The sequence below is a fragment of the Urocitellus parryii genome, chromosome 12 (genome assembly GCF_045843805.1).
Source record: "Urocitellus parryii isolate mUroPar1 chromosome 12, mUroPar1.hap1, whole genome shotgun sequence".
NCBI classification, from domain to species: domain Eukaryota; kingdom Metazoa; phylum Chordata; class Mammalia; order Rodentia; family Sciuridae; genus Urocitellus; species Urocitellus parryii.
In genome coordinates this window covers 36251685-36278541 of record NC_135542.1, presented here as the reverse complement: position 1 = coordinate 36278541, position 26857 = coordinate 36251685, and the positions used below count along the sequence as shown (strand labels likewise).

The 26857-nt window shown below is 48.8% G+C and overlaps 1 pseudogene; it reads left to right on the top strand.

Moving 5' to 3' along the window:
* The first annotated feature begins 706 nt into the window (after positions 1 to 706).
* Positions 707 to 26857, top strand: part of LOC144249616 (zinc finger protein 350 pseudogene) — a 77327-nt pseudogene continuing 51176 nt past the window's right edge.

Sequence of the window (26857 nt, the reverse complement as noted above, 5' to 3'; positions counted from 1 at the left end):
TGCCCGGCTGCAGAATCTTGTGATCTGTGGTGGGAAGGATGCTCTCCTCTGACTCCCTCCTCTGAGTGCCAGTAGAGCCTGTGAAGGGGTGGTGTGCCTCTCCTGTGGTTAGACCACCCACGGGTCAGTTGGCCTTGAGTTGATCCAGGTAGATTATGCAGGTGGGCCCTACTTAACCAGGTGATGCCTTAAAATGGCCCTTTCTCAAGTCAGAGAGTTTGGGAAAAAACAGAGGATCTACAGGGGGCGTGGCCTGGCAAGGACTTGGGCTCAGTCCTTAGAGCTCTGTCCCCTGGCTGCCCTCTGGCAAGAAGAAAAATCTTTCTCTCACTAGCCCCTGCAGTGGGCAAAGCTGGCTGACCTGCCCTTGAGCCCTGTGAGACCCTGAGCAGAGAGCCCCACGGAGGTGCCCGTCTGCTGTTGTGAAAACTGCCCTGTCTGTGCTGCTCCAAGCCACAGACTCGGTGACCTTTCTTATAGCAACGGAACACTCATAAGCCTCCCTCCTCCTCTACCATCCTCCTTCCTTCCTTCCACAGGCACTCGCCAGGCCTTTGTTCGTGCATTAGAACCCACGCTGGGGAGTGGGGCTGTACCCAGCAACATCAGAAGAGCCCCTACCAACTTTGGATGAGCCCCTGCCACGGAGCATTTATAAATCAGTGAGGGCACAGGTGTCTGTCACAGGACTCTGAGGACACGCGCCATGGCTGAGACCACGGAGAGCCTGCCCAGGCTGCGGGGGAGAGCCCAGGACTCTGACCGACCTGAGAACCCAGCAAGGTACGACTCCAGGCCAGCAGTGAAGGCACGAGGTGGAGTGGGAATCACCAGGGACAGAGCCGGGAAAGGACCCTGCAGGTGGAGGGGACAGCGGGGGCAAAGTCCTTGTAGAGACAAGAGACACCGGAGGGTGAGGAAGATGGCAGGCCCCACGGAGGCAGCATAGAAGTGAGTCGGGACCCCGCGGGCCGCGGCCTCAGGACCCCGGAAGGAGTCCTCCTGTGCAGACAGGGTGGCCCCTCTACAGGACCCCAGGACTGGGCGACTGGGAGCCCAGGCCACAGGCCTCACGTTTCGGGGGCTGGACGTCCCCCATGAGGACTGCTGGGTGGAGCCAGCCAGGCCCTCCTCTCCCCGGCGGGGCAGGGCAGAGAGGGCAGCTCTCCTTGGCTCCTCCAGGGGGGGCTCCACTTGACCACCTCCCACGCCCCAGCTCCTAACGTGCTGTGGGGTTTAGAGCTTCAGAATCTGAATTGGGAAGGGAACACAAATATGCAACCCATAGTGCACAGAAAGCCAATCGTAGGAGACTAGAAAGCAAACAGACTGCAGAAACAGGGACAGGGCGGTGAGTAAGGTCCCCAGCCGAGGGAGCAGTGGCTCTGGGCCCTGCGGGGCCGGTGGGGAAGCCAGGTTAGCGGGGATGTGAGGGGGAAGCCGGAGGTGTGGTTTGGAGGTGGGCTGGGCGACAGCTACAGCGAGAGAAGAAGGAGTCAGCCACCTACCATGAGGTCTTCAGGTCCTGGTGGAGGAGAGAGGTGGGGTGGTGGGTGTGGAGGAGGAGGGCTTGAGTCTGGTTGTCCCTTCATGGCAAAGGCTCTGATGTGCCCGGTGGAAGCTCATCAGGTTGCAGCAAGGGTTCACGCAGGAATGCTTTCTCTGCAGCGGGGATGCTGAGAGCATTCTAGTGAGCCAGATCCCCGAAGACCAAACGGCAAAGACAAAACGGCCACCACAGAACCTTCTGGAGAACCCCCACTACCCTCTCACCTATTTGAGCAACTCAGATTCCTCTTGGATGCATTTTTGTACAATGGGTAGCACACACTGCTTCACTATAAATCCAAATAATGGAACACTTAAACAACAATAATAATGGTGCAGATTACATTTATTTTGTACTAATAGAATATGAGATAATAACATCTAAATGCTTGATAGAATGTTCACTGAGCCCCTATCACCATGACCCCAAGACAAGAAAAAGACTCAGATGATACCTTAATGAAGGTTTACATTAATTCAGGCCTCAGTTTTAGCCAGTCTGGATCAGAGAACTTGTGACTACACTGATCCATTAGATTACTGTTCGTCTTATCTGTTGGGTTTTAGCTGAAATTCTTCGTACCGTGTATTTTTTATGCAAGCAAATCAGGAAGGCGAATTTTGATCTGAAAAAGAAATGAAGGAGATTTCACACTAAATTATGAACTCATCAAATGACATGAGGTAGCTTAAGCTTCGGAAATGAAGGAGGGGCAGTTGGCAGCCTGGAGACGGTGGGCAGTGCGGTTGGGCCCTGAGTCCACCCCAGCAGGTGCCTCTGGGTATTTGACTTCACTCTGGAATCAGAAGAATGGGCCAGGTCTGTGTCTGTCACAGACCACCTCTGTGACTCTAAACAGGGCTGCTGTGATGACCAAGGGCGTACAGGGGACAGAGAGTCTGGGAAATTGTGACCCAAAGTAGCAATGGCCTTTCTCAGTTGTCCTCAACCTAAAGGGGCTGATCTGAACTCCAGGTCTGGGTCCATTTTCTCTCCCAATAAAGTCCTACCCACTCAAGAAGTCAAGTAACAAAACAGGGAAAGCAACTATCCCGTTACCTAAGTGCCTCCTGGAAGCTTGTGGATTGAGTGCGGGAGTTCATAAAAAATCCGAGCATTTCCTTGGTTTTCAGCTGCTATCTCTGACATATGGGAGGCTGTAATTTCACAGGGAAGTGAAACCTTACCTCCTACCAGGTGCCAATATATTTTAGGCAAAGAGATGTTGCAGCTCTGGAATTATTGAAACCCTGTCTTCTTTCCCTCCAATTGCTCCAGGCAGACGTAAAAAGTCACATTTTTGAAATCAGCTTATGACATCATTGGGACTAGCTGTAACCAAGGTGACAGTCTTGGGAGGGCTGGCATGAGAGACGGTGGTAAACATTTAGGCTGAGGAAAGATGGGGGATAGCCCTATTTTTAGATTTTTGTTATGCAGGTCTATACTGAGTCCTTAAAAATTGTAAAACTCTCAATTCTCAAGCAGATTGATATTTCACGGTGCTGCAGTCTACAAAACTTCTTAAAACCTTGCTTGCTGTCTTTTTCTAGCTGTTAACCTCTCCAAAGTTTAAAGATCCAAAAGTGGATTGCTCATGCCCTCTCTGTGCACCCAGCTTCTTCTCATTTTAAGTTGGTAATTTACTTAAATAGCCTTCAGTTCATCTAGGAACTGTTTCAATGGAGCAAAACTACAAGGATGGATACGCTCTATGGTATGAGAGCATCTTAAAGATTGTGTGTGTGTGTGTGTGTGTGTGTGTGTGTGTGCGCGCACTCACGTACACACACAGGACTGCGTGTGTGTGTGCCCCTTCCCCACCAAGGAGCCAGCAGTGTGCCCAGCATTCTCTCTGCTCCTATTTCTGTCCTTTGTCATCATTGCTATAACTAAGCCCACTGTCATCCGGTAGGAATATTTACCCGCTAGAGCTGACTTGGCCAGCCGTGCGTGGACATCTGGAGTCTAGACTTGGCGGCTCTGTGGGCAGGCTCGCGTCCCAGGGCTCCAGCGGCCCTGGGGCTCCATTGCCCGGCGCCCTGCTCTGTTTACATAGCTGGTGGGCTGCCTCATCAGTTTCAGCTGCCCGACCTCCCCCCTGCCAGGACTCCCTGCCCCCTGCCATGTCCTAGTTCTGACTGTGCACTTTGGATGGCCACCAGAGGGGCCCCTGCCCTGCTCCCTTCAGCAAGCCCCTCCCACTAGGGTGCTCCATCTCAGGATGGGAAGGGGGCCCGAGGATTGGAGGTTCTGCTTCAGAGCTGATGGACTGCTTGGGTTGGGAAGAAGAGGGTTAATAGATGCACAGAGCATAAAAGAAATAATCGGATGTGGTGAAAAGGGTGCAGAACTCCAAATACACGATTTGGGTTTGAATCTTGTACCCAGCCGTCACACAAGACTGTAACCTGGAGGGTCTCTGAGGCTCCAAGTCATTATGTGTGAGTTTGTGGAGGGTGGCAGGCTCCTAGAGTTGCTGGGAGAAGCCCACTCCTACCGAGGCAGCTTGCTCGGCCAGTGTCCGCCTCCAAGGGGAGATGAAGAGGGCACATGGATCACGTAGGCAGATGGGAGGCTGTCTGTTGACCCAAGGCAAGTACACGCGCGGCCATATTTGCTGGAAACAGGGCACTTGCTTGCTAGGGCTGGGGTGGAGTGGGCACCACATCTCCAGGGAGTCGAGAAGACTGTGAAGAGGGCCGACAGGCAGCACCTGCCTCTAGATACAAGGTGATGGGGAGAAGGCAGCCGCAGGCGTCTTGTGGTGGCAATATTTGTGGTTATTTTTCCTCCTGTTACTTTTTATAAAATAAAAGTGTCATGCAGCTCTGACGATGGGCAGGTGACTTGGAGAATCAGACAGAAACCCCTCAGGAGCTGACGCCCCTGGAACGTTGTGTGGTCTTGGGAGTTCTTAACACCCGAGCGTGGCCCTGTTTTCATGGTAATGGGCCACATTTAGAGTGTGTTTTCGCATAAGGATGCTGTTACAGACCACAGCAAAAATGTAATTCATATACACAATAAGCACGATTGTAATAAAATGACACCTGCTTAAATTTCTATAAAAATAATTATTTGGATGTCTACCCAGCAAGCAAAAGCAGGTCTTTGAGAAATTATAGGTTTCTTTTGGAAAAATCTACCTTCTGGAAGTCTGTGAACCACGGCCTGAAGCCCACTAGCCTCACCAAGCCCCAACTATCCACGACCTGGCTTTTCACAGACAACATTTGTTGTGCCTGTAGTTATATAAATACGTAGGTTTTCAAAAGTATGCTTGACTTGTTTAAAATTAGAAATATCTGTTGGTAAAAATCTATCATGATTTTCCCTGGCTTAAATCCATCTAACACTCGCATTACCATCGACTCAGCCACGAGAAGCCCAAACTGAACATACGCCCCGCTGAACACCACTCCTCGCCGGTTGCCTGTGGGTCAAGGCCCGACTAAGCGGTTCCTGTGCTTTGAGATCTTCCTTGGTCCTGTGCAATGAAATTTTTCTTAAAATAATTATTCAACCTAAAGCACCTAAAACTACAACCCACAGATTGTTTGGCTGCAATTGTATGGTTGTTGCCACAAAGAGACATTTGCAGCCATTCATGGAGTTCTGATTGAGGTCTGGCTTGGATTTGACTTTACCAGCTATGATGTTCCAATTTGTTCACTAGCAGCAGAAATCTATCAGGTTGACCAGACATAGCATTTCAGTTTTAGCAACATGAAAGTGTCATCACTCAAAGGGATAATTGATTCATATTATAATATCATTGGTTGTACAATCAAGAGTAAAAATAGATTTTTAAAATTGAGGATTTTCAATACAAGTCCATCAGTATTTAGGGAAAAAATATATTTTTGTACTGGGGATTGAACCAGAAGTTCTTTACTACTGAACTAAGTCCCTCTACTATTTTTTATTCTTTAAGACAGATCCTTGTTCAGTTGCTTATACCCTTGCTGTATTACTGAGGCTGTGATCCTCCTGCCAAGGCCTCTTTAGTCACTGGGATTACGTTAGTGAACATTTGTAGTAAGCAATCTAATGAATAGTCTTTATTTGCTTCAGTAAAAATTGAGCCCAAATAAAGAGGTGGTTCACACAGGTTCTTCTCTGTCACTACAACTGACTGGAAGTCAAGTCCGTACTAGGAAGGGTTTCCTGTGTCATCACTCAGTTCCCAACAGCAGCTGGAATGACTCTGTAAGCATGGTTGTATGTGTTTGGAAATGCATGTGTGTGTGCACAGGGTAGGTATGTATGTATGTTTGTGTATGATGAATGTGATCACGCATGTGTGCATGCCTGTGAGTGTGTTCCTGGGTATCCATGAGTATACCATATGCATGCATGAGTGTTTATGCATGTGTGGGCGTGCCTTGGTGTGTGAGTGCATGCAGGAGAGTGTTGCATGCGTGTGTGGGCATGTATGCCCATGCAGAGTGGTCTAAACATGATATAAGCTGATGTCTCAGGTGACAGAATAATAACACTGACCCTTTTGATGGTTGCTGGTTCAAGGGCTGGGAGCAATGTGGAAATCTTGTCCCTACTGGTGATGACAGGTTCCAATGTTCTCCAATTACACTTTTGCCTTTGGATGGAGGTCTCCACGTTAGCAGCAGGCCCTGATTTTGAGTCATGAGTTGCTCTCCCCCGTACTTGGGCTCCTTCTGAGCCTGATGGACAGGAGCCAGAAGTCTATGGAGATGCTGGCTCACACCAGGCTTTCTCTGTGACAAGCTGGTTTGGCACATGAAGTGGGAATATCTTCATTGTCACCAGCAGCAGTAGCAGCAGCAGAAGATTCTACTTTCCTGTGACATGCCCACCCCTGTAATTGGTTTTCTTTCATAGAGCCAGAGACAAAGCCTGCCTTTCCAGGGGTGAGCCCTGTGCTCAGGATTAGGGTGCCTTAAGAAGACTCTGTCAGGTACCATTATTCCCCAGGTGAAGGAGTCAAACTCAGACAAGGCCTTACTTATACAAGGCAAGGCCACAGCACGTCAGTAGAGCCAGAGAGAGCGATGGCATCTCCTGACTTCCATTCAGGGCTCCTTCTACCACCACGTGCTTCTTGGTCTTCTGAAAACAAAGACCATTTAGTTACAGTTTTCATTTTGGGGACATTAGAAACATGGCCCCTGGCATATAATATGAGTTAAAAAATTATTATTGGAATGAATTAATGAAAGAATGAATTGAATAAAATTCTGGGAGTCTAGAGAAAGTCTCCCAAGGCAGGGAACTGTCTACGTTATCCTTCTGTAGGAAGAGAGAATTTAGACATCACACCTGGCACGGTTCTGGGCACATGGTCCTCCATGAGTTCTTGCTAAAATTATTGTCACTGTGGAGCCTGGCCATGTGCTATTCTATTCTGTTCAGTCCATATCTAGTTTTGCTGTTGGCCTTAGGAAAAGCAGATTCTATTTGGTAAAATAATCCGGGTGAAACCAGGAGCTAGAACTTTCCCTGAAGGATCCCCCCAGCTTCAGGTATTTTAGGGACAGGCAGCCTTCCTGTGTAGCTGTGGTGACCACCCTTTGTGGAGGAGGGGGTACTCTGTATCAGCCCCTGAGGACCCTTGCTTACAGTGATCCCACTGCAGACCCCTTTGAACCAGGGACAGTGACTTCTCATCACTGCCATTGCCAAGGGTGAACAGCTTCCCATTTGGAGCACTTGACCAACTGTATTTCAGTCAGTCAAAACCAGAAATCGGCTGATGTAGAACATACTTAGTGAGCTTCCAAAGCCAATGGTGGTGCAATCAATCAACTACTAACCAAAATGAGCTTGTGATGCTTTATGGATTAAAAATGTCGCCACTTTTCACACAAGTCCTCTCATTTATTCCATTTTACAAATTAAAAATTGAAATACAAAGTAGGTGTGAGTAGCATAAGAGAAGAATCCGGTGTTTTTAGGTTGTCAGCACAGGGAGCCAGTTCCTCTTCAGGCATGGGCCAGTGCAGACTGGACCTGGACTACTGGCACCTAAGAGTCATGTCACCCTTTTTGTGGGTTCTTGCTGTGTAACACACCTGCTGTTGTGCAGGTTGCACAGCCTGCTTTGGGCACCCAGAGTAGGGGGTGCGTTGGGGGAATGTAGGCAGAAGGAAAACTAGTAGTAAATGGTGTTCAGATGGGTGGGTAGGACTGGTTCAAATCCCGCCTCGGCTGCTTCACCAGGCGCCTGGAGTCGTCTCCACTTGCAGCAGTGCTAGGAGGGGATCCTCTCCAGGGAAGCCAGCTCCAGAAGCCCTTCTTTCTGTGAATTGCAAGTAGAACTGGCTCCTCTTAGTCTTTGTGATCTCAAGTTATGGTTTATGTATTGCCTCCCAAAATCCAGACTAAAAATCTGTGTTTCCACCCAACTTCAAGGTGCAGAGAGACTGGAAGGCTCAGTGTGGCCTGAGTTTCTGCTCTAGTTTGACTGCTCCTCAGCTTGCGACCTTGGCCCCTAGATGTGACCTTTTGGTATCTTTTGCTAGATTCCCTAAAGTGAGGATTAAAAGAAAATACTGAACTCAGAGAGTTGCAGAAAGAACTAAGTGCCCTGGTCAATGCCAATATAATAATCACTTCTAGCTTGTGATCAGCACTACACATACTTCAGTGACTAGGGGACCACTCTTATGTTTCCACTCTCCATGGCAACCTTCTTGCTTTCCTATTGGCTGGACACTCCTCTGCCTGGGGTCAACCATCTTGCTCTGCCTCTCCTTTGCATCAGTTGTCCGGATGTGGCAGGATCTCCTGCCTCCGCACTCTGAGTGCGGGTTCTGCTCCCTGGTAACGGGGTAAGATGCTGCCCCGGGGCCTGTCTTTCTCACCCAGAGCTGCTTTGTGACCAGATGATGTTAGAAGCCACCACAGCTGTGACCTGAAGGTCACCTAGGATGGAGGAGCCTCAAGGAGAAAAGAACTGTGTCAAGTCTGTTGAGGCTCCGAACCAATCCTGTACCAACTCTGTGCAGTTGAGATACTTGATGCATCGTGGGTAGTCACCGTCGTCAGGGATTTTGCTGTATGCTCCCTGAAGCATCCTTAATGCAGTCTGTATGTGCAGGAGGCTGTCCTTGAGTTGCCTCAGACCACAGGACGGGGAGAGGCATAGGGAATGCTGAGTGACTTCAGCAAACAAGCCCTGGACTTAGACCTGGGCTTCCTGGCTGCCAGGGGTACAGGGGGACAAGACAACTCCCATCATTTTACAGGACAGACATGGTCAGAGGCAGGAAGCAAGCCATGTGAGTAGGACAGGAAAGGCCAGGTTTCAGAGGCACACCTGCTGGGGACCCTCTTGACCATTGTACATCAAGCTGAACTTGTTTTTGGAATAACAGCATTTTGTTGTTATTGTTGTTGTTGTTGTTTTGCTTTTAGTTTTGGGGTTTTTTTTTTGAGAGTCAGAAAACTTAGAGTACGAGTCAAAATGAGGCAAGGACATACTATTAAAGTAAAACCATTGTTTTCTGATTCTTTATGCTTCATGTTTTCTTCTGTTTAATTTTATTCCTTTATTTTATCAGCTTTATCTTTTCTTCACTCAGTTCTCTTGTGAAACTGCTCAAATCTTCCAGGACCGTGCAATGCTGGCTCAGTGGTGTGGGCACTCTAAGCGAGTTGCGGGAACTCACCTCAGCAAGCAAGACGGTGCACGGTGATTGCCAGGACCTGGTGAGCCCTGGCCCTCGTCCCTCCCTGCCAACAGGGTGCTGTGTGCTGGGTCTGGGCAGCTGCCACTGGACCAGGTGGATGGAGCCTGGAAGGCACCGCACAACCCAAGTGTGGGTCGTCAACAGGGACGAATGTCAAGTCTGAGGAGCCACATGCTGTGCCGAGAGGGGGTATTGGCAGGAAATGCCTATTGATTATTGATGACCAGTTGCCTGGGCAGTGGTGGCCTGGCTTTCCTTCCAAATCATCATCCCCAGCTCCTGACAAGTGTTTGTTATGACCCCAGCTACGTCTCCCTCCCTCTCATAGAGTGAGGGGAGGTCAGGGAGGAGCAGGAGGGGCTTCTGTGTTCGTGACCACTAGTTTTCTAGTACATTTTGCAAAAAACGATTTGACACTTATCCCTGAATATCTGAACATTTGCTGTGAACTTAGGAGACAGAGAAAAGTTGTCACTTGTAAAACAGGATCAGATGCCAGGAAACAACTCTGGGGGAAGGGAACTTTGGGGACGATGGCTTTCGTGTCATAGCCTCTGGGCCAGTAGGAGGCAGGCCCATCTGCAGACAGCAGTGCTGTTAAGGTTTGATGAGGCCGGAAGGGAGTCAAAGGCCTCTTCTGAGTTTTGAATTAGGAAATGCTTCAGAAGCCTCAGCCAGATGAGCAGGCTGTTTGCAGGCCCCGAGCAGACAGATGGCCTGGAGCTCCAGATGCTGTGCCTGTTGAAATATGCATTGGCCAGAAGGAGGCCGAGGTCTGCTGTGGGGGAATGCAGTGCCCAGGCCATCCCGGGGGTCGGTCCTCCAGGACATCCCGGGAGGGGTCTGAGAAGGCAGGGCACACCCCAGCATTCCCTGTCCAGAAGAAGCCTACATCCCACCGCCTCGGGTTCTGCCTGGCTAGCAGGCGAGGCGGGTGGATCCACCCTGCTGCCTGTTCCTCAAGGTGGCACTTGGAGTCAAGAGGAAATGGGGATGAGGATGGCAGATTCCAACTGCTTAGGAGGGTCTCTGACACGTCTGACTGGGACGCAGTGGGGTCCAGGGAAGACGGTGATGTCCCAAAGGTCGTGTGCGGACTCCAGCTCTAGGACAGGGTTGGAGGGTGGAGCCCGCTTCCTGCAGCGTGGCCCTGACGGGGGCCTTGCCCTCCCCGGGCTCCGTTCTCCTCCTTTTGAGGTCTGGGTAACTGTCGCCGCTGGCTGAGGCACCAGAGCTTGGCAAGATGGCACGTTCCTAGTGCCACCTGTGTACTCTCAGGAAGGAGCGTGGACTCCTAAGGTCTCCATGGTGGAAGCTGCTCGCATTTGGCCCGTGACCAGGGAGACAGTGCTGTGCCCCAGGTGGCAGGGGACCCTGCCCAGGGCCCTTCTCCCTGCTTCCACACGCCTCACATCTGCGCTGACAGGCCACAGCTTTAGCGGCTGAGGTACTGTGGGAGGATAAAAAGTAAACATTTGGACTTTGCTCCTTGTTCCTGGCTCAGAGCTCCCCGAACCCTTGGAGCATCTTAACTCCTTGATGAAGGAGTGGGAGGCCGATGGCTTCAGGACGGGGACCTGCGCCAGAAAAGCATCCGTGGTTGGTGGCGAGGATTTAGGCCGCCAGCGCCCTGCCCCGGGGATGGGAGAGGGCCAGAAACCGAGCTGGTCTCCAGTGGCCAGTGGACGTCCCGTGGAAATCCTGAACAGGGAGGCTCAGGGAAGGTCCAGCTCGGCCAACCCCCTGCAGCATGGAATCCACCAGATGTGGGGGTGAGGCTTGAACTTTGGTTCTTGATTGGTTTGGGTCAAAGTCAGGATCTGGGACCCAAAGGAGGTGGAGCACAAGCAGGAATCCGTGGGGAAGTGAGAGGGGAGGATGTAGAAGTGCACCCTGTTCCCGGGGAAGTGAGGAGGTCAGCAGGAGGCCGGTGTGGGTTTCAGAAGCAGTGGTCCAGAGACTCTCCATTCAGTTCTGAGAGGAACGGAGGTGTGTGAGGAGGGAGGCACAGGGCCCCAGGCCACGGTGACTGAGCAATTCTTTCCAAAGGGTACTTGAAGATGCGATGTTCTGTTACGTGCAGGACTGAAGAAGTGGTGAGTTTAAAGGGCTGCACGTGCTGAAGAAATAGACATGTAACCCTGGCAGCCAAAGTCGGGAGGCTGCAACTGGGTGCTGCAGAACAGCACTTGGACTGAGGGACCAAGACACAGAGGATGGTGCCAGGAGATTGTATCCCCTACTGACACTGCAACCCTCTTTACGTTGTGCACTCCAGGATGCACACACAATGACACAAACCAGCAAGGGCACATTTCTCAGCCTGTGTCCCTGAGGCTAAGCAAGGTGTGATGCATCATCTTGCTTTACCAACCTCCTAGGTCCTGATGATTATGCACCTGTGATGAAAGGCCTGAGAAGTTCAGGTTGGATGCAGAGAGGTTTGAAGAAATGCAATTGTCTCCTCAGACTTTGCCATTAGAGTCATGGAAACATTAATCCAAACAAGACTTGGGAGAACTTGTGCTGGCTCCTGCTTAATGAAAACCTCCCGGCCTTGGACGTTGTGGAGGACTAGCTGAAGGACTTTCGGTGTCAATTTCAGGTTAGGGAAAACTGCGTGCCTTACCAATTCTGCCTTCCAAGTCTTGGACACATGTGAGAAAGCTCATTTTACAAGTAAATATATTATCTGGACCACATTTTCCTGCTCGGGACTTAAAATTGAATGAATTTATAAAGGCATGAATAATCTTTGAAAGAGAAATAACAGCAAAGACCTGTTTGTAATTTCTTTATTCACTTAAGGAAAATTTTCCTCAGCAACTAAATGCAAAACATCCCAATTTTATGTAATCTTCTGATTTCACCGCAGTCCACAGAAACTGCAATCAAGTTTTAAAACCCGATCACCAGGCAGACCGACTGAACACGGGCTGGTAACACAGGACACATGGTTTGGCTGTGCTGTCTGAACTCTGTGATTGTGCATTTGAAACATTATCAGGTATTTTTGAGGCTGAAACTGAGCATAATTAACTTGCTGTGGATCTTTTTAGTTGCAATTAAAGTGGAATCAGATAAGAATGTTGGCTGATGACAAGAAAAAGGAGCATTTGCATATTATAGTCCCCTGGGCCAAGCCTCAGGAGGAACATTGCAGAGAAATACGGAGGGGGATGCCACCTGTCCCCCAGTAGACTTTGGAAACAGCTCCTGGTGCTGGGGTGACATGCAGGGAACCCCAGCTTCACATACCATCCCAGTGACTGTTCATCCGGTCGTCAGGGAGATGGGCTCTCGGAGGCTGGCCCCAACACACAGGAATCGACAGCAGGGCCAGGCTGAGCCCCGATTCTTCCTCCCCACTTCCTGTCCCCTCTACCACCCGTGGAAGCACTGGCCTTACCAAGGCTGGTGTGCCCGAAGCTTTGCCTTCTCTTTCAATGACCACATGAGAGTGGACAGGACAGGAAATGACGAAACTGCCCCTCAGAAGTGGAGGAAGAAGGCTGATGGGAGGAGAAGTTTGGCACTTGGTCCCCCCAGAGCCGCCCCCTTCTCTCTGGGTGGACCCTATAGTGAGCCCAGGTAGTGCCTGCTCCATCCTCAGAGGTCATGGCTGAAGACCTGGGGAAGAAGTCCCACTGTCCCTGCCTGGGTGGCAATCATCTCCTGATCCCCAGTCAGCCTCGCTCCTCCTGTGGTCACTGATCACCACTCCTGTGGCAGGCTCCCGCTGACTCGAGCATCCCCGTAGGATGAATGCGATTCTCATCACAGTTCCGGACTGCAGCATTCTTATTATTGGCATCTCCACGGGATGGATGAAAAGCTAAGGCCCAGGAAATCCATCACCTCAGATTCTATGACTGGCAAATGGAGCTGTGGGTCTCCCCACAATTACGAGTCCCTTTTGGAGTCAAAATTGTGTTGAAATCCCTTTCTCTTGGAGTAAAGAAACTGGCACAAAACAAATACTCAATTGATGTTCATTGGTTTGAACTAATAGATTTCTAATGACAATTGTTGTGTATTACTCGAGCACTGTATTACATTCTGTGTGTTAGAAATCATTTATTAATGGAGTTACCTGAGTGCTCCCTGCCCCCTTGATCTGCCGTCCCTGAAGGAGAGCAGCCAGAGCCCGGTTCTGCTGTCTCCAGGTGGATGCAAGGAAGGATTTAAGAAAGGCTGCTGTCTCCACCCTGGGGGAAAACATTAGTTCAGTGTTTTTTGTTTTTTGTTTTTTCAATTCTATACCTTGAAAATAAAAGCTGTAGGAGTCAGCTGAGAATGGGAAGGAAAAATTCCAGAAAAAAATTCTCATTTCAAATTTTCTGGCATAGGAAAGAAGGCTTCACGCTTTGAATTTACGTAGAGGTCAGAAATGTAGGGCTCTCTTCCCACTGTCCATCTTTCCACTGCTTCAAATTCCCTCACCAACCTGCTCACTCCAAATGTGCCGCCAACACGTGCCAAGGCAAATGTGGGCTTTGGATGAGCTCTTGAACTTGTGGGCTCTCCCTTGGCCGGGGCTGATGAGGTCATAGAGCTGTGTTCTCCCCGCACCACGGGCCCACGGTGAATCAGGCCATGAGTTGGTATTTAGACAAATTGGGCAGTATTTTCTAAACTTTCTGTGCCATATGTCCATCGAGAATGGGATAATGAGTGCATGTGCAGAGCAGAACACGGGGCTGCAGCAGAAGGGCACTCCAACCCAGCACTAGCGCACGCACCGAGGCCAGCTTCTCACCAAGGCTGCCCGCCAGCCGGGCGGACTGCAGTTGCAAGAGCAGACGCCGTTCCTGTGATGGCAGGGATCTCCTGTGTGTCCTGCGTGGTTGAGGATGAACGGAGTCCTCGTCAGGCACTTCTTCAGGTACAGGAGACATGGTTCTAACAGTCAATGAAGAACTTTCTAAGGAACTTGTCATCTTTGCCTTCCTGAACAGAGTCTCGGAACAACAGGAGTTAACGGGCCTCGCTGACTCGACTGTGGGGAATGCTGTCACCCCACGTTTATACACCCTGGGAGTCTCTAAGGGCAGCGTGTCAGTTTGCTCTGACTGCCATGTCAACATACTGCAGGCTCCGTCACTTAAACACAGGATATACTTCTACCGTTCTGGAGACTGAAGTCTGACATCAGGGTGCTAGCTGGTCAGGACTGCTGAGATCTTCCTCCCCAGGGTGCAGGTGGACACCCTAACCCTCACCTAGCAGAGAGGAGGAGCTCTGGTGTCTTGGGCCCTAGAAGAGCACCAGCCCCATACGATCAGTACCCCCATTATGCCCTCAGTTATTCTTAACTGCCTCCTTAGTGCTGCGTCCTCACACAGTCACACTGGGGTTAATGGTTTCATACAAGGATTTCAGAGGACAAAATTCAGTCCATTGCAGTGACCTTATTTGGAGGAAGTGACTCTGTAGATGCCATTGGTTAGGATGGAGTTGTGTGAATCAAGTTCAGCCCTAGGGACAAGTAGAGATGGGGGTGGGGGGATACTGCGTGAAGGCAGAGGCAGAGGCTGACACGGGACCCCTGCAAGCCAAGAGAGGCCAAGAGCTGACGGCCACCCCCAGGAGCTAGAAGAGGTGAAGAACAGATCCTCTGAGTTCCCAGGGAGGAGTCCACCTGCTGAGGCCCTGATTCCAGTCTTCTGGCCCCAGAAGCAGGGGGAATAAATCTCTGTTGTTCTGAGACATCTAGTTTGTGGTAATTTTTTATGGCATCCCCGGGACAGGAATCCACGCAGGCTCCATCACCATAATGACTGTCTCTGCTGTTCGACAGGGCGGCCTGGTGGGGTGCCTGCCGGGTGGTCTCTGCGTGGGCTTCCTGCTGGTGGAGTGTCTGTCACACAGGATGACAGACACTACTGAGCCAGCAGGATGACGGAAGCTCCTCTTGTCCTCCTTCTTGTCTGCGCTGCTGTAGGCGCGGGAGACAGCTCTTAGCCTGGGACGGGTGGAGGGATGGAAGGCTGGGTGCGGAGCCGTCGCTGGCCCATGCTCAGCACCAGTGAGTGAGGGCTGTTACTCCACAGTCGAGGGTGCTGGTGTTCTTCTTCTTCCCCTCTCTCCTATCTTGTGTTGCCTTAATATCCTGGAGAGGTAGGCAGGATGGGTATTATTATTAATTTACTTTGCAGATGAGAAACGAAGCCTCAGGAAGGTGGTGATTTTATTAAGGTCACTTGGCTCGGATTCGCTGCTGCTAAGACTCCACTGTACACACCAGCCTCGTTTCCTCAGCCCACATTTCCAGAGCCTTAAGGGAGGTGTCTAGAGAGAAGAGCTCTGACTCTGTTTCCATCATGAATTGTCTGGGGTTGCTAGGACTCCCACTCCAGGTCAGAGCTTGCTTTAGTAGTGTTACTATGTGTTTGAAATGCGTTCATCCCACAAGAAACATTCCTGACTAACCTTCTCCTCCAGCTGCTGGGTAAGGCCCTGGAGTGACACCAGAGAGCAAGACCCCGGCCTCATCTCCTGGAGCCTACAGATGAGTGGGGAAGACAGTCAACAGGCAGCCACTGTGAGAGCGGGGCTCACAGCAGCACACTTGCAATCTCATCCTCAAAGGGAGCAGGAAAGTCCCAGAGGAGGTGCAGCCAGGCCAGAGCCAGGAGGATGAAGAGCCGCTGGCTCGGTGCACAGGAAGGACGGGTAATGTGGCTGAGTGGGCAGAGGGTCCATTTTTGCTTAGAAAGAAAGAAGGAAGGAGGGATGAAAGGAGTTCCGAGTTTATGGCTGAGATTTAGGAAGTGGGGTGGGGCTGCACTGAGAGATGAGGTTGACGAGGAAGACGGGACCCGGCAGGAAGGGCCGGAAGCCCTCTTCATGGACTCCCACTCATCCTAAGAGCAACCGGAAACCTCTGCTGGTTTCCTGCAGGGACGGTGGCAGATGCAACCTGCAGGCTCACTGGTGCTGGATTCTGGGCTGGCAAGAGTAGAGTCCAGGTAGGTGGCTGCACTCGAAGGGATGGGTCTCCCTTGGGTAGTGACTGCTGAGAAGGGGACACCTGGCCCAGGAAGGGAGGGGGGTGGGTTGCAAGACTGGTATTGGTTGACAGTGAAGTGAGGATCGGGAAGGCCAAACATGGTTTCTCTCTGGCCAAGGAAGCAGCTCAGAAACACGCCATGGCAGATCACGCTTTAGAAAGTGCTCGCGCTGCGATATGGGTGCGTGCCCAGAGGCTGCGTGTGAAGCCTTCTAGGAGGTGGCCCTGGGGGAGGTCTGTAGACCACCCTGGAAAGGACCTGGGAGCCTGTCTCCCTCTGTCTCCTGGATCGAGATGTAACTATGGGCTCTGATGTGCTCCTGTCGCCACCATCTGCCGCCTTCCTCAGGGGTCATACCCGTGGGCCAGCGGGTCTTGGACTTGAACTCCAGAGCCCTGGGCCAAACTGAAACTTTCTTTACCTCATGAGTAGTTGTGTCCGATGTTTACAGTGACAGGAAGCTGACCCGCAGAGCCACGCAGGACCAGAACAAGAAGGAGTTTGCGCAGCAGTGGGGCTGACCGCCTGTCCCGTCCTCTGGGGTGGAGTGGACGCATCTGAATCCTCTCATGTTCATTTCCTCAGTTGTCTCTCACGCAGTGCGTTTCTCACAGTTCTGTGTGAACTCTGGGGCTGGGAAGCTGAATGGGAATTGCCATTAAGACCATCCCTGGCATGCTGTTGCTGACATAATCTCTTTTTTTAAAAAAATATTTGTTCTAATTAGTTATACATGACAGCAGAATGCACCTGGATTCATAGTGCACAAATGGAGCACAATTTTTCACATCTCCAGTTGTACACAAACTAGAGTCACGCCATTCGTGTCTTCATACATGTACTTCATACATGTACAGGAAAATGATGTCCCTCTCATTCCACCATCTTTCCTACCCCCATGCCCACCCCTTCCCTCCCTTCCCTTTGCCCAATCCAAAGTTCCTCCATTCCTCCAACACCTGCCTCCATTATGGATCAGCATCCATTTATCAGAGAAAACATTTGGCCTCTGTTTTTTGGGGGGGAACTGGCTTACTTCACTTAGCATATATTCTCCAACTCCATCCATTTACCTGAAAATGCCATGATTTTATTCTCTTGTAATGCGGAGTAATATTCCACTGTGTATATGCACCACAGTTTCTTTATCCACTCATCTCTCGAAGGGCATCTAGGTTGCTTCCACAGTTTAGCTATTGTGAATAGCATGCTGATTTTAAGTCCTTTGGATCTAGACCAAGAAGTGGGATCAAAGGGTGGTTCCATTCCAAGTTTTCCAAGGAATTTCCATACTGCTTTCCAGACTGGTTGGCACCAATTTGTAGTCCCACCAGCAATGTAAGAGTGTGCCATTTCCCCCACATCCTCACCAGCACTTATTGATGTTTGTATTCAACATAACTGCCATTCTGACTAGAGTGAGATGAAATCTTAGAGTAGTTTTGATTTGCATTTCTCTAATCACCAGAGATATTGAACATTTTTTCATATATTTGTTTATCAATTGTATATCTTCTGAGAAGTGTCTGTTCAGTTCCTTAGTCCATTTATTGATTGGGTTATTTGTGTGTGTGTGTGTGTGTGTGTGTGTGTGTGTGTGTGTGTTAAGTTTTTTGAGTTCTTTATATACCCTGAGATTCGTGCTCTATCTGATGTGATTGTGGAAAAAATTTGTTCCCATTCTGTAGGCTCTCTATTCACCTCATTGATTTTTTTCTTTGGCTGAGAAGAAGCTTTTTAGTTTGAATCTATACCATTTATTGATTCTTGATTTTATTACTTGTGCTTTAGGGGAATCAAACTAATAAAAGAGGTGAAATACCTCTACAATGAAAACTACAGAATGCTAAACAAAAGAAATTAAATAAGACCTTAGAAGATGAACATATTTCCCTTGTTCTTGGATAGGTAGAATTAATGTTGTTAAAATGACCATACTACCAAAAGCATTATACAGATTTAATGCAATCCCAATCAAAGTCCCAATGACATTCCTCATAGAAATATACAAAAGCAACCATGAAATTCATCAGGAACAATAAGAGATCCAGAATAGCCAAAGCAATCCTTAGCAAGAAGAGTGAAGCAGGTGGCATCACAATACCAGATCTTAAACTATACTACAGAGCTATAGTAACAAAACAGCATGGTATTGACATCAAAATAGACTTGTCTACATAATATCTTATGAAATAAATTTTCTAGGGTGCCCACGGCAGGCTGTGGACTCACTAAAGTGCCAGATGAACTGAGCAACATTGAAAGCAGGTGAGATTGTGGATGAGGATTCACTGGGAAAAGGATATCTTTTGGGAAAAGTATTTAACTATTTAAAAATGGCCCTGGGTCTCCTTTTCTATTAGGAAACACATAAGGCTTAAAACAAAATGATCACACCTGTGTCCAAGAGGGCAGCACGGCAGAGAGCTAAGTGGAAAGGACGTGGGGGTTTGTGCTTCAGCTTTACTAAGGTGTGGGCTAGTCAGCTGCGGCTGTAACACATTCTCAAGATAGCTTATAAAGCCAAGAGGTTGAGTTTGGCTCCTGGTTTGAGAGGGTCTGGTCCATGAATAACTGGCCCTGTGTCTTTGGGCCTGTGAAGAGGCATCACATCGTGAGGGAAGCTCATGGCGGAGCAGAGAGGGAAACTGAGGAAGAGGAAGAGGGTCCAGGGTTCCCCTCAGGGCACACCCCCAGGGACCTAAAGACCGCCCACGAGGTCCTGCCCCGAGGGCTCCACCAGCTCCCATTGGCTGCATTCTGGCTGGGCACAAAATAACCGAGCCGCCATGAGGCACTTGTAGGTTCAAACAGGAACTCTTTTATTGCCCAACTCCACCAGCACTCTCTGCGCACTCCCCCGGAACTCCTTCACCCTCCACTGGGCTGGGCTCTGCAGGAACTCCCAGGGAACTCCAAAATGGCGGGCGCCTGAGGCAGCAGGAGCCGCCCCATTCCTGGACAGCAGGGGTCTATATACAGCTGAATACACAGCCTGTTTCAATCCAGCATCATCCAGTCACAGCAATTAGACACAGCTGAACTTAATTATCATCATCTTAATGGCTGGTGTCACCTCTTAACCACTCCTTCTGGCAAAATGCCAGGCGCCATCCCCACTCAGCTGTGGCCCTCAACACCCACTAGTGTCAAGCTGGGGAGCAAGGCCTTAGCACTGGGCCAACTATAGCAAGGGATAACTGGCACTGACGTGTGTCCACGTTCCAAGTATACAAACCATGATTTTGTGTACATACATATGTATGTGTACAACTCCACATTGCAAAATACCACTAAGATCAAGGTAATTACATACCCATAATCTCACATAGGTATTTTTTTTTAAAGTGAGAACATTTAAGATCTATGCCATTAGCAATTTTCAGATGATATATCATTATTCACCGTGGTCATCATGCAACACATTAGGTCTCCAGAACTCGTTTTTTTTTTTTTTTTTGACTGACAATTTGTACCTTTTGATCAAGATCTCCCCATTTCCCCTGCCCTCCAACCCTGGAAACTGTACTTTCTGTTTCTATGAATTTAAAGGTTTAGATTCCTCATAGAAATGATATCATACAACTTTTTCCTTTGTGTCTGGCTTATTTCACCAATTTCATCCATGCTACTGCAAATGGCAGGGTTTTCTTTCTTTTTTTAAAGCTGAAGAATAGTCACATGTAATTTATATATATATATATATATCTTCTTTATCCACTCGCCTGTCCACAGACACTTAGGTTGCTGCTGTATCTTGGTTATTATGAACAATGCTTCACTGAATGTAAGGGTGCAGACAGCTCTTCACTTCATTTGAGTGTGCACACAAATACAGAAATGGGATTGTGGGGTCACAGGGGGGTTCTGTTTTAATCGTTGGAGGAGCCTCCTAGTGATTTCAACCTGGCACATTCATTTCCATTTTCATGAACCATGTGTAAGGATTCCCTCTGCTCTATCGCCTCAGCAGCCCTTCTTGATAATAGCAATCCTTGGGGCTGGTGATGTCTCCCTGCTGTTTTGATGGGCATTTCCCATTTCCCTGATGCTTACTGATGTCTAGCTCCTTTTATGGATAACCATTTGCATAGGTGTTTTTTAAAATGTCTATTCATGTCCTTTGCCTATTTTTAAATTAGGTTATTTATTTATCTATTTATTTATTTATCTGTTGAGTTCCTTATACATTTTGGATATTGGGTATCTAATATGTGGTTTGCAACTATTTTCTTTCACTCTATTGATCACTTTTTATTTTTATTTTATTTTTTCATCTGCATTTGTTGTGCAAAAGTGTTTTAGTTTGCTGGAATCCCATTTTTTATTTTAATTTTCATTGCCTTTGCTTTGGGATCATCTTCAAAAAATCAGTGCCAAGATCAGTGTCAAGAATCTGTCCCCCATTTGCTTCTAAGAGTTTTGCAACCTAAGGGTTCACATTTAAGTCTGACCCATTTTGCGTTGACTTTGTGTGTGATGTAAAGTTTGGCTCCAATCTGTGCTTTTCACGAGACGAGGATATCAGTTTCCCAACAGTGTTGAAGAGACTCTTTTTTTCCACGATGTCTATTGGCTGTGTCTTTGCTGAAGACTGGTTGACCTTGTGTGTGCAGGCTGACCTTGTGTGTGCAGCTTCTGTTGCTGGGCTCTCTACTCGTGTCTGTTTGTCTGACTGTGTGGATAACAGTGTCACATCGTGGTGCTTTTCACGATAGATTTCTAACAAAGTTTGGAATCAGGGAATGTGAGGCCTTCAACTTTGTTCTTCTTCCTCACGATTGTTTTAGTTCTTTGGGGTATTTTGTGGTTCTATAGGAAGTTGAGAATTATTATTTATTATTATTGTGAAAATTTCATTCATTTCACTGAATCTTGTAGGTTGATTTAGGTAGAAGGGAAATTTTGACAATATTAATTTTTATAATCCATAAACACAGAATGTCTTTTCATTATTTGTGGGTTTTTTTTTTCCTTTTTATTCCTCTCATCAACACTTTAAAGTTTTGGTGTACAGATTTTCATCTTCTTGGTTAAATCTATACTTAAGTATTTCATAGTTTTTGATGCTATTGTAAATTGGGTTTCTTAGCTTCTTTTCCAGATAATTTTTAATGTATAGAAACACAACTGATTTTTTAATGCTGATTTTGTATCTCTAAATTTTATTGATTTCATTTATCAGCTCTAACAGATTTTTTTGGTTGATTCTTAAAAGAATAAGAGGTTTTGAAGCAGAAATGTTTTTTGTTTGATTTTTGCCTTAATTATAGTTATAATTTTCTACAAGTCACAAAATCTCTCTGAACCTCATTTCCTAAATCTGTACAACAGAGATAATAACATTAGGATTAAAAATTTTAATTATAAATAATCTGGTGCCTGGCCCATAATGAGTCAGTCAATGCCTAATAAATAATAACTCTTAATATGATCATTTCCCTAAATTGGAGGGTGCCAGCAGCAGGTCCAGGTGAAGACAGAGCCCCCTGGTGTGCTGGCTGCTCCCGAAAGCCTTGGATATTCGAAGACAGGCAGAGCAGAGCGCTTCCTTAGGGGTGGGAATTTCTTGAACTTCACCGGAGCCCAAAACACTGACTTATTATGGAAAGTTTCTTTAAAAATTCATCAGGCTATTGTTTCTGGGGTGGGAGTGTGATTTGGTTTGAATTATGTCAGTACAAAATACATACTGTAAATAAATAGCAGAAATGCGCTTTAATTTCAGAGCTGAGGAAGGAAAGGATACTCTGTGCAGGATTTGTGAACCCTCCCATTTCCAGTAGTGTCCCTAAGGATGAGGTCTCTCCTCATCGCCCTGGTGTGAAGACCAGGCAGTGCAGGACACCCTGCCAGCCACACTGGCTGCACAGGGTCAGGAGATCTTGTCCCTGCCAGGCGCTAGCTGAAGTCAGCACCGCGGGCCTCCTGAGGGATTTGAAACCTCACCACCAACGTGCACTAGTGTCCCTCAGTGACAGAACCTGACCGAGTGACCTTCCCAATCATCAGACAGAATGGTCCATTGGTACTGGACGGTGTCTCTGGAGCAGAGATGCAGGGCTTTTCTGTTCATATGCACTTTGCAGTTTCCAAAGGGGCCTCGTTGACATGATCTCTCTTGAATTCCAGAGAGGTTAAGTACCTGCCCACAGGAAGCAGGTTCTCACTCTGCACAACCTGATTCAGCTTGTAGTTCATGAGCATTTACTCTGTGCCAGATGTCCCATAGCATCCTCCTTTGGGTCCTTATCTGATCCACGTGGCCATTCCCATCTTAGAGACCAGGGAGTAGAAGCACAGAGGATGGCAATCTCTTGCACTCCCTCAGGGGAAAACAAGACTTGAGCACTTCTCTTCTGATGGCAAACAGGTCATTTTCTTTCTATGATATTATGAGAAATGGTCAACATAATGAATTGTTATTTACTTACCTTCCTGTTGCTCCCACTGGACAAAGAGCAAAAGAGCAGGAGGAAGAGGAAGACAAAAGGTAGAAACAAGGAAATGCTTTAGCTCAAGGAGTAGAAACTTGGGACCAGGAAAAGGAGTCAGATCAAAGGTCCTGTGGTGACTTCCCCCCTGACATCTGGGACACCATTTGCTTTGATTTACAAACCCCTTGGCAGATCCCAGGGTAGAAATCACGAGTAGGGGCCGAGTATGCACTAGCTGTTTCAGAAGTGGCTCTCATTACAGGACAGGAGACCTGGAGGGCTGGTCCTGGTTGGGGACCAGGGTGGGTGTCTTCTGACCTCTCGCACTAGGCAGTAGGGAGGGAGGCTGAGAGGTTGAGAGGTGGCTCTGGCCTCCAGGGACTCTTGAGACCCCTTGCTTCAAGCAGTTGTTCCTGAGGTCTTCCTGGGATAAGCCTGAGGACAACCGCTGTGGAGAGGCTGCAGGGTCCTCCCAACCCAGCCGGAGCAGGACTTGGGGCTGGTCCCATGGGCCAGCATGCAGCCGGGGAGCTGGCTGGCCTCACCCCGGGCCTTGGCCCCACCAGAGCTTCTGCAAGGCTGGTTTCCTTCACGTGACGTGTAAGGATGGAGGTCTGGTGAGCGCCTTGTGGAGGAAACGTCTTGTTTAGGAATGCCAGGCGGCAATTAGCATATTTTACCGCGAGGAGCCGCAGTGGCGGCTTTTGTTAGCTGAAAACCTCAGCGCTTTCTTGTGGCCGGGCTTTCAGAGGCAGGGCAGACACGGAGGCTCTGAACCCAGTTCATTAGAGTCGATTTCATGTTTTAAAGTCTCCACTGAAACTGTCACCCCTCTCGGGGATCACAGATGGTGAAGAACTAATTTGTGACTGTTTGATAACTGCTTTTATGTATCAAAGCTCTTATTTACTACTCTGTGGGGGAAATGACAGACTAAGAGCAATCGCCTGTTTTCTTTCCGTTTTTCGGTAACAGTGAGGTTTCTTGCCCCCTTCACCCCCACCCTCGACATGTTTCCTATTTAAAATACAGAATGTGAATCCTTTGCACATGCAGACGTGGGTGAATCCTTTGGGGGATATAAAGAAGGCTTCTCCAGCGCAGACCTGTGGCCTCCTTTCTCCATCCCTTTTAATATCCTGGAGCTACACAATAACATTTGGGCCAGTGTCTGCTCTCCCTAGTCACCAAATGTTTCTAATTAGCTATGCAAATCAGAGCTTTGTTTTTGAACACTCTCTGTGAGACACGTGGAAGTGCAAGAAGATTCCCAAGACGGTCCGGATCACCCCTGGAAGCTGGGCCAGACCCAGGCAGGCACTTCTTCTCCAAACCACCCCTTTTTGTTCCCTTTGCTCATCCTTCATCCACTTCCCACTCACCCTCTCTCTCTCCGGGCTTCTCTCCGCATGGGACTTCGAGGCTGCACCCTGGCTTGGACGCAGCACACTGGGAGCTGACGTTTTAGCATCCTCGCTCACCAGCACCGCCCTGCCTGTGTCCACGGGGCCCTTCGGGCATCCTAAAAAACCACTAGAAGAAAATTCACCCATTAGCTAGCTCAGTTTGGCAAACTAGAGCCTCTGAGCCGAGAATGGTTTTCATATTCCACATGATCCAAGGGAGTCAAAAGAAGAATATTTCTTGACATGTGACAAGTACGGCATTCGAGCCTTACTGGAAAACTGTGGCGTCCCCCGGCTGACTAACCACACTGCTCTCCTGCTACAGGGGCAGAGCGGGGTAGTTTCCTCAGGGACTATGGTCTGCAAAGCCTCGTCATTACCTGGCCATTTCCAGAAAAAAAGAAAAAATTGCCCCCCGAGCTAACTCATTCCTGATTTCCTTTTGCACAATGGAAAGGGAGTTGGGCCTTGCCCGAGGTTGCCACTTCCCCTTCTCTCCTGGGCCAGCCGTCTTGCTGCGGTCGCCTCCTGCCTCCGGCCTTTGCTTACTCCGTTCTGTTTGCATTTACACATATTCAGACTGTCCTTCTTCACGCTAACTTTACCTTTGAATCATTCTATTTCAGTTTTTGTTTGTTTGCTTGCTTGCTTGCTTAAGTCCAGGGTCCAACCCAGGCTCTCTCCCATGCTAGGCAAGTGTGACTACTGCTGAGCCATGGTGTTTCCGACTTTGTATCAGATATAACTTTTCCCCAGGCTTATTAACAACTCATCAGATGAAACTAGTTGTCTTTCATTCCTTTATTGACTTCCATTTCTTTGCTCTTCTCTTTGAGATGAGCACTTATGACAGTTTTCTATTATATTTTTATTGTGCTTTGATTAATGAGCATCTCCACACCTGTCTTTAGACCCCTGAGAGCAAAACCACTGAGTGGACTCATTTTGCCATTAGACCCCTGGTGCCCGGAACGGGGCTGGGCTGCAGGAGTGAGCATGGGCCCTGCAGATCCGTGAGCCTCACCGTGCTCCTAGCACTTGGTGGTGCTGAAGGCTTGGTGGTGTGTCCCTTGCTAAGGCATCACCACTGCCCCTGTCCATGGGAGACCCCCAGAGACCACCCAAAACCTGGGAGAGTACCGAAGCCTGAATATACTGTTTTTGCATGCATACATACCTGTGACAAAGTTTAATGTAGGAATTAGGCACAGCAAGAGATGAACCACCATAACCAATACTGTAACCGAGTGATTCGAACAACATGCCGTAATAAAAGCGACGTGCCTGCGGGCTCTGGCTCTCACGGTCCTAGTTCCTTAGAGTTCTCTAGATTTTCAGCCTGAACCTGACTGAGGATAGCTGAAGTCACCAAAACACTGCTGGGGGACGACTGTAACTCACCTTGCAGATGGAGACAATCTGTTGCTGCCCAGAACTTGGCAGGGTTCTACCAGACTCCAAAGCGCTCATTCCTGTGGCTATTTTACAGATGAGGAAATGGTGTAATGCATCACGATCCAAGTCAGTTCCCTGGGGAAAGCAAATGCCACAGAAAATATCTTACTCTAGACCCAGTAAAGGTTTTCTGGCACATTCTATCAACACGATCATTGCCACCTTGTTGTCATTAAAAAAGGACAGAGGAGCACACGGTGAGGACCCCTGGGGGTCACTCAGGGAGTAGATGGCTGTGGAATTTTAAGCTGCTCTGCTCTGCTCATGATGGCGTTGCTTTCTTAAGTAGCTCAAGATGCTGGAGTGCTGGAGGGAGCAGTTCATCACACCAGACGTCCAGATAAGGCTGCTGGCCACAAAGCCGCAGCTGGCCGACAGCACAGAGCAAATCTCGTGTCTGCTGCCAGGACCCCTTCTCTGCTCCCTTTTGTTAAAAGTACAAAGGAAAATCACTTTGGCTTTATTCACACTTGCCCACCTCCAACTTCGTCACGTTGTATTTTGAGATTTGAGGATTTAAACGCATTTTCACGGGTGTTATTTGAACCACGTTCTCCTGCTCATCCTGTGCCGTGAGGCTTGTGGAGTGCTGAACCTGGGAAACCCAGAGATGGAAGGCGTGTTACTATTTGGAAGACATTCACGCCTCGTAAATCCTGGAAGGTGGGCTGCGGCAGGAGTCAGCTCACTCCTGGGGACAGCACTGCCCCTGACGCACCCTTGTCACCTCTGTCCGTGTGAAGTGTCACAGGGACAGTGTGAGCAGACAGAGTGACTCGGTAAGCTGCCTTGGAGCTACCTCTCCCTTTCCCTGGGGCACGGGCTGGAGGTGACACTGAGGACCATCGCCACGGGTCAAGCTATGGGAGCTTAGGAGCCACTTACCTTTGGCGAAGCTGCCTCTTGGGGAGTTCCCATGAAGTGTCCGTGTCTCCTTCTGTTGGTACCATTTAGCAACAGCACTGCCTCATGAAGATGAGGAAACAGAGGTTCTGAGAGTCCCTGGGAATCTCCACCACTCACATAGTAAAGGGGCAACAGAGCAGGGAGCTTTTCTGCCTTCTTCTGAGGAGGAGAGGGACACTTCTCTGCCACCTACAGTATCTCTACGTCTGCTAGTCCCCAACATCACAGTACAACGGAAATCAATGTCCTGGGGAAAGTTAAAATTCTGACTTAAGCGCAGATGGGAGTGAAAGCAGGTGACCACACACTTGCTGGGAGAGGCCCTGCTCACTCCCGAGGACCCCTGCTGTCAAAAGCCCTCCCAGCATCCCCAGAGGTGTCCCCAGGCTTGCAGTCAGTCCTCCTGTGCCCCTGT